The 12,390-nt window shown below is 38.4% G+C and overlaps 1 long non-coding RNA gene across 1 annotated transcript; it reads right to left on the reverse strand.

The window, feature by feature from the left end:
- Positions 1–10,125: 10,125 nt before the first annotated feature.
- LOC111461866 lies at positions 10,126–12,268 on the reverse strand. Its single transcript, XR_002713652.1, has 4 exons — positions 12,041–12,268; positions 11,881–11,962; positions 11,290–11,369; positions 10,126–10,300 (listed from the first exon to the last, which is right to left on the reverse strand). It is a non-coding gene; the product is annotated as an uncharacterized LOC111461866 (long non-coding RNA).
- Positions 12,269–12,390: the final 122 nt, after the last annotated feature.

Genomic DNA, 12,390 nt, shown 5'->3' on the forward strand with positions numbered 1-12,390 from the left:
TAGCATATACACAACCAAAGAGGAAAACCCATAAAGAATTTTGAGGTTTTGAAGGACAAGTAAACAATAATTTACTTCAAAATTGGCAATAATTACACTCTTTTTTTTACTAGACTTGTATCAAATTAAAATTACACTCTTTTTTTACTAGACTTTTATCAAATTAAAATTACACTCTTTTTTTACTAGACTTGTATCAAATTAAAAAACATTAATTTAGAGGGACTTGTTTCATCATTTGAACTATTTAAAGTTGAAAATTAAATTCCATCACTTTCTCTAAAAAAAAATGAAGATAATTTAAAGAAGATAATTTTAAGGCTTTAAGGTTTTAAGGTTTATATATGTATCAAATTTTACTGTTTAGACAAATCTCGGGTCGCAGAATCAACCAGAATCAAATAAATTACAATTATATACAAAAAGGAGGGTCTTTGTAGAAAGTGATTTAATTTCATTGGGTGTAGCTCATGGTGGGGTTTTCGTAGAATTTTTAAAAGGAGAAAGGAGAAATGAATGGTGATATGCCAAATTGATTGAAAGAAAAAAGTGAGTTGTTTCATATCGAGATCTAAGATGATAGGAAAAAAACATGTTGATGTTTTGTCTTTGTTGAATTGTCTTGCACGTAGAAAGATGCTTTAACTTTCTTTGATCATGACTCTACTATTCCTCTTTCTTTTTCATGACCCTACTTTGCTTTAGAAAATGTATCTTCCTCGACCCTAAAATGCCTGGCAACGGATCCCGTGCTCATATTTGATTGTAGCATATACACAACCAAAGAGGAAAATCCATTAAAACTTTGAGGTTTTGAAGGACAGGTAAACCATAATTTACTCTCTATTTTTAGACTGGGTAACATTTACACTCTATTGAGAAAAAAATTGACTAGACTAAGGCTAAGGCTAAATTGTATCAAATTAGGAAGTAATAGACTAAATTTTTACCAAATAATAATAATAATAAATAATATCATGACAAAAAAAAAAAAACATTAATGAGCAATTTGTAGTCAACCATTCAAAGTTAGAAAAATAAGGATGATTTGAACCATCACTTTTCCTAGCATTTCAATGTAGAAGAACAAGTGTTAAGGATATTTACCCTTGAATCATGGTTTAACATATGTATCATATTTAACCGTTTATTATAAGCAAATATCTAGAGACATATAATCAAATAAATTACAATATGTAAAGAGCAATAAATAGAAATAGTATCAAGGGGACAGAAGATATTTGCCTATAATAAAAGGGAAGTATAATACAAGCCATAATAGAAGTAAATACCTAAATATTTGTCTCTCATAAAGAGTCAAATATGGTACCTATGATAAACCACAAGACTAAATATCATACAAGATATTTACCTATAGTAAACCGACACATATGATACATATTATAAACTACCTTAACACACACTATATAGAGCTTGAACATATAATCTTGGTTCGGTTGTGATCTAATAGGGCAGTGTTGTCATCTTGGAAGATCGTCATCACTAGGAGCCATAGAGCAAAATGAATAGATTCCAATTGAATGGCTTTCTTCACCAATTGTTGAACAACGTTGAGTTTGAGTCTTCTTCAATCCCTCTAGTTCTAAATACACTTGTTTCATTGTAGGCCTCTCTTTCCCATTTGCTCTTAAACATTTGGCCGTGAGTTTTGCCACCAAGTTAACACCCTCCATCGTTTCTTCATCTTTGGCTATTGCACTATCCACGATTCCAACAACCTCCTTACCATTTTCCAATGCAATGAAGTCCTCTAATAGATTTCGTTCCTCATTTCTCGCAAATATGGTTGGATGTTTCCCCGTTAAAAGCTCTACCATCACGACTCCAAAGCTATAAACATCACTCTTCTCAGTGTATTGACTCGAACTAAAGTACTCAGGATCAATGTATCCAGGAGTTCCTTGCACTTTCGTAGTCAAATGAGATTGGTCGTATGAAACAAATCTAGATGTCCCAAAATCAGAAACTTTTGCATTATAATTATGATCCAAAAGAACGTTTAGAGACTTGATATCTCTATGAAAGATGGGAGTTGAAGCGGCAGAATGCATGTAAGAGATAGCTCCAGCAACTTCAGAGGCAATTCCAAGACGAGTTTCCCATGAAAGAGATGGCGATTCTCCATGATCTATGTGGTGGAGATGGCGTGAAAGCGTGCCATTGGAAACAAATTCATAGACTAACAAAGGATACTCAGTTTCTAAGCAGCACCCAATAAGGCGAACAATATTTTTGTGGTTAATTCGAGAGAGAATGATAACCTCGTTGATGAATTGTTCGATCCAGGCTTCTTCAATTCGCTTGGACCTTTTGACTGCAACAATAGTGTTATCATGGAGTATCCCTTTGTAAACAGTACCAAACCCTCCTTGACCAAGAAATCTAGTTTGGCTGTAGTTATGAGTTGCTTCTTCAAGTTCTTCCTGTAAGAATATTTTGACCCTCTCATTATCTTGGAGTAGCTTTTGCCGCAATAAAAGGCCTCCGTTTTGTCTAAAAAACTTTTTCTTATGAAGTTTGCGCCTTCTTCTCTTGATGGCTTGTCCGATGCAGCAGCTACAATAAGAACATGTTCCTGCATGAATAAAAAACACAAATGATATCCAATTTTTTTTGGATCTTTTGTTCTTCATGTTCTTCGTTTAGATCGAGTGTGTGAGTTCTACCATCCTAACAATCTTGAAATGTAGCTTTGATTCATTCATGTACTCATCTTTTATTCGATATCACATAAATAATTTATTTATAAAGAAAAAGGAAATAGTTATCGAATTCAACCAAACTCATTCATATATTCTGATTACTTTTGACTAACATAGTTAAATTTACTATTGGTGATAAATTTGTGGAGGATTATTAGGAGGAATAGTCCTGTTATATATCTTCGCAAGTCTCACGATTTTAAAAATGTGTCTATTAGGGAGATGTTGCTACACTCTTACATGTTTCGTTCCTCTCTTTAATTGATGTGGGATCGCACAATCCACCCTCCTTGGGGGCCAACGTCCTCGTTGGCATACCGCCCGATTGACTTGATTTAGTTTCGTTTGTAACAATCCAAGTCCACCCCTAGTAGACACGTTTTAAAATCGTGAGACTGACGACGATACGTAACGGGCCAAACCGGACAATATCTGCTAGTGGTGGACTTGGGATGTTACAAGTAAGGAACACTATCTCTATTGGTAATGAGACATTTTGGGGAAACCAAAAGTAAAGCCATGAGAGCAGTATCATATCATTGTATTGTACAGGGTCGTTATTCTTATAACATAAGTCTTGCCCTTAACTTAGCCATGTCAATAAAATCTAAGTGTTCAACAAAATTTATTCGAGCTAAGGACCGACAATAATCATAAAAATTTGTAAACAAGGCAAGAGAAAGAGATGGACCTGTTGCAATAATGTAGATGATACCAATAATAAGAGCCTTGAAATAGGAATCCCTATATCTATCACAGACGTTTGAGTTAGATGGGTCGAGTTTGCAAGTCTCGTATGTGTTCAACGGAACCAAAAGAGGCGTAAATGGGTAGAGTTGGGTTGTATTGGAAAGCATGTTTGCATCCAAAATGGTGTCTTTGTCAACCACCAAATCCCTGGCTATTGATGAAATGCTCTCATTTGGTTGTACCATATACACAACCAACGACTCAATCCCAGAATTCTTCTGATCCTTGGTAGGACAAGCGCATCGCAACCGAACTTCAACACTAATTCCTTCGGTTGAGGAAGCATTGATATCAATAGAATGGTTGGGGTTAAAGCTTCTCAACATAGAACAGCTGGTGAAGCCATGAAAAACATGATTGGCAATTGTTTCATAACTATCACCACTCGTGGTATTATATTCCGTGATATTCCCATACAAATGATCCCCACCACAGCTACAACCAACTGCCTTCATCACCAAATTAGTGTTTCCAAATGATGTATCGAAGAAACCCAAGTCATGATTGTGAGACTTGTATTTTGCAATCAAATAGGAAGAACATGAGGAAGAAGAAACATATGCACATGAATAATATCCATTTGGTGTTGAATTGGTATCATTGATAGAGCACCCGGATGTCTGATTTGAAGTGCCTAAATATGGGTGTTGGCTGACACATTGGATGGGAAAGAGGGAGAGGAAGAGGATGAAACACAAACAACAATGGGATGCAAAGGAGGCTTCCATTGTTCTTGGGTTCTTGTTTTGCTTCAAATTGCCTCCTACTTCCTTCATCAATTCTATATTCATTCAGCTCTATGGGTCCTAGTGATGGAAACCTAAATTATCATTATTATTGTCGTTATTTTTTGTGTGGTCTTTCTAAGTTGAAATGTTAGGGAGAGTGATGGGATCTTAATTTTCAACTTTGAATGGTTCAAATTATGAAACAAGTCCCTCCAAACTTAATTGATTTGACTAATTGACTTGATTAGTTGCTGATTAATGTCCCGCAAGAATTTAGTCTTTTACTTCCAAATTTGATACAATTTAGCCTAGTCAATTTTTTTCACAATAGAGTGTAATTGTTGCCAATTTTGAAGTAGAGAGTAAATTATTGTTTACTTTGTTGAACATACTTCTCTGTGAGAAACACTCACACTCTTTATTAAGACCAATCGAGAAGAAAATATAAGACATTTTGTACTGCTTTTTATTGTTTTTTGATTCCTTGGATGAATAACCTAGGTCGGGTGGAGGGGTATTTATACTAGAGCTAACAAATCTAAATCTAGACCTAACAAATCTGAGTCTTTTTTCTAAAATATCTAGATCTCTCCCCTAACATATCTAGATCTCTTTCTTCTAAAATCTCTACTAAAATAAATATAATGTGCTCCTACAATTATTGGGCTTGACTCTATTGGGCTAATGATGATATTTCAACACTCCCCTAAGCACTAGTCCTCATTCGCTGCACCATGTTGAGCTGAGAGCGAAAACTCTCATGTTTGCCAGTATTCAGCCCTTTTGTAAACAAGTCTGCCATTTGGTCATCTGTCTTGATCTGCTGCATCTCGATTTCTTCCTTCAAGACTTTCTCTCTAATGAAATGGTAGTGTACCTCCACATGTTTTGTTCTAGCATGAAACACCAAATTTTCTACTAGGCGAATCGCAGATTGATTGTTGCAATTAAGTGGTATTGGATACTCAATTTTTTGGTGCCCATCTTCCATCACAAGTTTTAACCATGTATTTTCCTAAGCTACTCCAGCTGCTGCTCTGTACTCTGCTTCTCTAGTTGACAATGATACTATTGGTTGTCTTTTGTTACACCAAGAAATTGTTCTCGAACCGAGCTTGAACACATACCCAGTGATTGATCTTCGGGGATCGTGGTCTCCTGCATAGTCAACATCACTATATCCAGCTAGCTTCCAGTCTTTGCTTCTTTTATACAAAGGATCGTAATTGATTGTACCTTTGACATATCTCAAGGTCCGTTGAGCAGCATCAAGATGAGACTTCTTCGGACTTCGCATATACTGACTAATGACTCCAACTTCATTTTCAAATGCATTTCGTTGGTTCATGTAGATCTCCTGGTCCAACTCTCCATGCAAAAATACATTCTTTATATCCACCTGCCAAAATTTCCAATCTTTATTTGCCACAAGTGCTGGAGAAACTTGTACGATAGTGATCTTCGCCACTGAACTAAACGTTTCCTCATAGTGTAGTCCATCTTCTTGAGAGCACCCTGAATCTATAGTTTGAGCTTTGTATCTCACAATTGATCCATCTGGTGTACACTCTATTTTGTAAATCCACTTGCCAAAGATAGATCTGATATATTCTGGTCTTGGTACTAGTTCCCAAGTTTGATTTTGCTCAAGGGCTATAATTTCTTCCTCCATCGCTTTCTGCCAAGCTGAGTTTTGTGATGCTTCTTCATATGTCTCCGGCTCATTAACTTCATCTTCTACTGCATTGGCATACTCTGGATTTTCCTTTAGGATTCTTTTTGAATGTCTGAGTTGCTGAGGTGTCATTTCATTTTCACTAGGCTCACTTGGTTGAGTCACTTCTTGCTCATCAACACTAGTGTCACTTGAATCTTCAGGCACATCAATACTTAAGCAAATGTGTACAATTTGCTCCCCCGTCTTTTGTGGAAGAATCTCTTCAGTTTGCTCCCCTGTGTTCTGTAGAATTTCTTCAGTTTGCTCAAGGCCTGGTAATACTTCCTTCTCTGAGGGCCACCCCTCTTCCATTGCACCGCTTTGATCGTCAATCATTTGGTTTAAGCATCCTGAATCAATTATCCAATCATCCTCGTAATCAATATGCTCTTCCATCATTGTCATGAGTGCTAGCTCACTTCTACTATTGGACATAGTACCTCTGCATCCCATTCATCCTCTATCTTCTTTTTGGATATTGCCACATTGCTTTCAACCGACTTTTTCCTAGACCAACAATCTCTAGACATGTGGCCTTTTTTCCCGCAATTATAGCTTACCTTAAGATCTCTTTCCTTGGAAACTCTTGTTGTCGTTCTTCTGAGCTCTCTCAGGTTGTACAATTCCTTGGTGGCTTCTTCTTTTGTTACCATTGTATCCACGTTTGGTAGACGACCTATTATTGCTACGACTTTCACTTGTGTAGAGTGCTTCTTCTTCACCCTTCAATGTGATGCCTCCCATTTGTTTAGCCATGGCTTCTTGGCTCTACGAGTGATGGTTGAGTGGGCCATCCTTGTACAGCAGTAATGAAACTTCGATATTTCGGTCTCAATCTGTGGATTATAATCCTCTTCATTCGAGATTCTACAATGGCGGACTTTGGGTCTAGTTCAGTAATCTCCCGACAGATCGACTTGACCTTGTGAAAGTATTAAGCAATCGTCATGTCACGCTGTGAAATTGACAACAACTCATTCTCCAGAAGTTGTAGCCTTGTATTGTTCTTCTATGAGAACAACATCACGAATGTGTCCCATGCTTCTTTTGGTGTCTTGTCATCCCAAATATGTTCTAACATCCCTTCTTCAATTGTGGTCTTTAGGGCAAACATTGTTTTGCCTGCTTCGATTCTCCATTTGCGCAAGGCGCCATTAGAATCCTCCCCTGGCAGCGTAGTTTCACACCCGCCAACGATTTCCCAAAGATCCTGTCCTTGTAAATAGGACATCATGCATGTTGCCCATGTGTTGTAGTTGTTGTTGTTGAGTTTCTTGATTCCTCCAACGATTTGGAAATCACCCATCGTGTTGGCCATACCTCAATAATACCAAACAAGCTCTTTCAACGCAAGACTTGCAGAGTCACATACTACTCACGATACAAAAGAAACTCACTCACTACTAATCTCAAGAAATCATTTCTGATGTGGAAGATCAGATAGAGCTGCAACCACAGAGCATACTAAGAATTTCAAGAGATCAGATAACCTACACTAACCTTGCTCTGATACCAATTGTTGGACAGAACTCTCTGCGGGAAATGCTCACACTCTTTATTAAGACCAATCAAGAAGAGAATACAAGACACTCTATACTACTTTTTATTGTTTTTGGATTCCTTGGATGAATAACCAAGGTAGGGGGAGGGGTATTTATACTAGCACCTACTCAATCTAGAGATAACAAATCTAAATCTAGACCTAACAAATCTAAGTCTTTTTCCTAAAATATCTAGATCTCTCTCCTAACATATCTACCTCTCTCCCTCCTCAAATCTCTACTTAAATAAATATATTGTGCTGGTACAATTATTGGGCTTGACTCTATTGGGCTAGTGATGATATTTCAACATACTTGTCCCTCAAAAACCTCAAAATTCTAATGGGTTTTCCTCTTTGGTTGTGTATATGCGACAATCAAATATGAGCATTGGACCCATTGCCAGGGATTTTGGGGTCGAGGAGCTACATGTACTTTTTTAAAGAAAAGAAAGGGTCATGACCGAAGAAAGCTGGATAGATAGTGCCACGATCAAATGAAAGCTAGAGTACCTTCGTAAGAGCAAGACAATTCAACAAAGATAAAACATCGATGTATTTATTTTTTTTATCATCTTAAGTCTTTATTCTACTAAAACAACGTCTCACATTCTTCCAATCAATTTGACATATTACAATTCATTTCTCCTTTCTCCTTTTGAAGATTCTATGAAGACCCCACCAAAAATAAGCTTCTAGAGGACGAGCACTATGGATTCGTGAGAGACGAACAGAGAGTGAGACCCCATGCTCCTGACCGAACCAGACTTGAATATCATAATCACGTTATCTGAAGATGTAATCCATCATCACGACTGCCAAATAGCCCTAGAGACATAGACGATCACCATGGCAACTCCGAAAAAAATTAAGGTAATATGTATGCCGATAGCAGACGATGCGGTGTCAAGGAGCCTCCACACCCCTTTCACATCTTTGATCTTTGAAGAGCATTCAGTTTTATTTTTTTATGTATCGAACGCTCTTATATTCAAATCTAACATGGTTGCATTCTGAGAAGTGAGAAGCATAACCAAAAAGTTATATTTGAAGTTCCATCCAACTCAAAAAGCTTCTTATATTTAGCATGGTCCTTTCTCCTTTCTTCCTTTGAAGATTCTACAAAAACCCCACCAAAAATAAGCTACACACAATGAGGTTACAACTTTGACGCATTGTTAGTGAGAATTCAATGTTGTTTAGTGGGACCGTAACACCTGTGCCCAACAGATATGAAAAATCTTCTTTTATTGATTGGCTACTCGCATGATCAACGCTCTCTCACAAGACGAATCCATCGTGTAGGATAACCACTAACTACCTGCATGATCAACACCCTCCCATAAGACGGATCTTTTATATAGAGTAATCTTATAAACTATCAAGTCACATGTCTTTAACCAACCTCGGGCCTAGCTCAACGGTGACGTACTGGAGTGGAAAGGAAAGTGGAAGCTTTATAGACATTGTACTAGATGCTATAAGCCTAGGAGGCTACCTTTGACATCCAAGGTTGGAGTGGAAAGGAAAGTGGAAGCTTTATAGACATTGTACTAGATGCTATAAGCCTAGGAGGCTACCTTTGACATCCAAGGTTGTCGTGGTGGTCTTCTAGATCTCTAGGATGGTTTGACAGTCTTGGCATGGATTCACATTTCTAGGTTTCTCAATTTCGACTTTCCAAGTCTGGATCGATAAGGAGCAATAGAGTCACACCCTTTGATTGTCTCTCACGATTCCATTGCGCTCGGACTATTGAAGGCGTCCCATCCTAGTTCACAATCTAGCCCAACTGACGCTTTCACCCTAGTTTTAAATTGTTTCTACTACTTATTCTCTTTAGGGAGAAGTCACACATTCAATCACCTGGAACTAATATACAGTCACACATGCTCAACGGGGCGATAACATCCATCAAACACCTAGAGAGTAGATACACAATTTCTCATTCACCGTTTCAACATAATTATGTACAAGTAGTAGAAAAACAGTCCATCTCAACACACATAGAAAAATTAAGTTATGCCAACAACTAGTGAGACTAATCTCATGCTTATCCAATCGTCCTAGGTTAATGTTATATCAAATCTATCAACCTAGAGTTTCGTCATACTAGCATGCATACATATCCAGACAATCCCTGCAAGTAATACTTTCCAGAATCAATACTTCAATGTTTTATCTTTGTTGGAAGAAAGTGAGTTGTTTTAGTAGTATAGAGACCTAAAATAATAGGAACAATAAATAGGTCAATGTTTTAACTTTGTTGAATTGTCTTGTACTTACAAAGATCCTCTTTCTTTTGTCATGACCCTTTCTTTACTTTATATCTTCCTCGACCCTGAAATCCCTAGCAATGGGTCCGATACTCATATTTGATTGTAGCATAAGGAGGAAAACCCATTAGAATTTTGAGGCTTTGAAGGACAAGTAAATGATAATTTACTCTCTATACTTTAATAACCAAATTGTATCTAATTTGGAAGTACACAAACTAAATTCTTACGGAAAAAAAGAATTTAACTACAAAAAAAAAATATTAATGTCACGACCCGATTTTCGAGGCTTTAAAAAACCGAATCATGACTAAAAAGACGAAATCGAAAAAAAACAAAAAGAAAATAAAAGAAAAGAAAAGTAAGGTAACAAGATAAAAATACTAATGAATTAAAACAAAAGAGAGAAATTTTGTTTCGAAATTATTACAAAAGAAATTGCAAATATAAAATGAAATACAAAAGACTCCAAAAGACCGTAAAGGGACTGACGCTCCGGAATAACCCCCTCTGTGACTGTACAACTCTCGAACGCTCCTCTACCTCGACCAGCAGCCAGCGAACACCTGAGAAAGAAATAAAGGAGAATAGGATGAGTATAAAAATTATACTCAGTAAGCCACCTAGTTGTAGGCTCTCTTCACATCTTAATTTAATAGGTTTCCACGGTTTCCTAATTCGGTTCTAGGACATCTGGTTCTAATTTTAGTCCCTTGGAGCTTGCGCTTTGGGTTACACCGGTTCATTGTCCTTTCATTAGACGTCTAGAGGTTCCTTACGCCAAGCTAATATGGTCGGTATCTCTCTATGAGGCGCTACCTTTACATGGCTATCTAGGACTACATGGTATCTAGCCTAAGGGTGTGCTGAATACCCCTACGCCCATATAGTCCTCCTATGGGGGGCGCGACCCAACCTATTCCCATGCAGCTAATGGGTTGTACGATGTGGGGATACATTTCCCATGCGAAATGGCTAAGAGCAGTAAGGATTGATCGGGGACACTTGGTCCTCCCATGAAGCTATAGATACCGTTCTCAGACTAGCAATCTATGAAAACTCCTGAGGTACCTTGTTGCCATGGTAATCAGCTAAGTTCCTAGGGGAAAGTTAAGTTTAGCTAGAGCGACATATCGCTCCTAACAGTAACCCCTAGGCTTATCATAGAAATGGGCACTAGAAAATAACGGAGTGTGCATGCAACCATCTTCTAACATCCTAATATTCATGCAAACTAGGCACACCGGCTCAACGGGGCGATGGCCTCCATCCAGCACCTAGAACACGAAGTTCGCGCTCAATGGGGTGAATTCATTCATCGAGCACCCGGAACACGGAATACACAATTCCAACATAAATTAAACGCGTGCAAATGTACAACGGAAGCTTGAGGCGTACAAGCAACATTCAGATAATTCACCTAACACATCATAACAATCAATCTGACTAATCTCATTCATGGAGAGCTAATTTAAGGCAAAATTACTAACATGCATATATACAATCCAAGCGAACCCTAAAAGTATTTCTTCCTAAATACCGGGTGATGACTTACCTGGTTGACGCGTGCCCTTTTTGCTAGCGTTTCTTTGCCCGTGAGGTGTCCAAAAATACTGATTTCTTTAAATTAGATCCCTATTCACGTAAGAACAGTATTAGAACTGGAACCAGGACAAAAATCGGGCAAACAGAAAACAACTGGGCCAAATTGGCCATTCCACGCGCGTGGGAAGGCGCTAGTCGCAGGCTGCACGTGCGCCCGCTTCCGCGTAGTCGTAGGTCGGCCGGTCCGGTCGGCTCAGCTCGCGTTTTCGGTTCGGCCTGGCTTGCAGGTGACACGTGTCGACGCCTCGCTGGAGCTGCATTGCTCCAGCCGATGGTCGACGCATGTCCGGTGCCTGTCGCCGCCCTCCGCCGCTCGCCAACCGCCCTTTCTTTTTTTTTTTCTTTCTTCTTTCTTCTCTATCCTCTGAAAACCGAAACACAGTCCCCTTTTCCGATTTTCATATCTTATGATCCGTAGATCGGATCGATATGATTCCTTCGGCAAAGTTATAGATCGTGTTACGGGCTATGTCCTAATATTTTTTTTGTAATTTTTTTGCTTGACTACTGGACAAGTTCAGAACGTCGGAAGTTCGCTCACCGTTCTCAGATGACTCTCGGATCTTCGCCTTCGAGTTGAGATCTCGGCTAAACTTCTTCACAGATCGTGCGTAGAGTTGTTCCTAGATGAATATATCAAGATTTCAGATCTTGATTCACAAAGGAAAACCGTAGATATGAGAAAACGTTCAAGATCTTACCTTGCGGGTTTTTCGATTTCTTAATGAAAAATGGGAACTCCGGCCACCCACATTCTCTTTTTCCTTCCAAGAAAGGATCCTTGCATCATGATCTCGACCGGAGTAAGCTCCGATGGTAGTTTTCGGTGAGTCTTCCGGCGGTTCATTCTTTCTCCTCTCTCTAGGTTCTCTCTACCTGTTTCTCTCGCTATTTCTTTTTCTGCAGGACTGTGGACGAGTTTCATTTGGACCCGTGGTTGGAGGGACAAACTTACCTATTTGCCCCTCTCTTGACATTTTCCTTTTTTTTTTTCTTTTTCTATTTCTATTTTTTCGGGTATTACAATTAATGAGCAACTAGTCAAGTCAAT

Source organism: Cucurbita moschata, unplaced genomic scaffold (assembly GCF_002738365.1).
Source record: "Cucurbita moschata cultivar Rifu unplaced genomic scaffold, Cmos_1.0 Cmo_Scf00025, whole genome shotgun sequence".
Classification (NCBI taxonomy): Eukaryota; Viridiplantae; Streptophyta; class Magnoliopsida; order Cucurbitales; family Cucurbitaceae; genus Cucurbita; species Cucurbita moschata.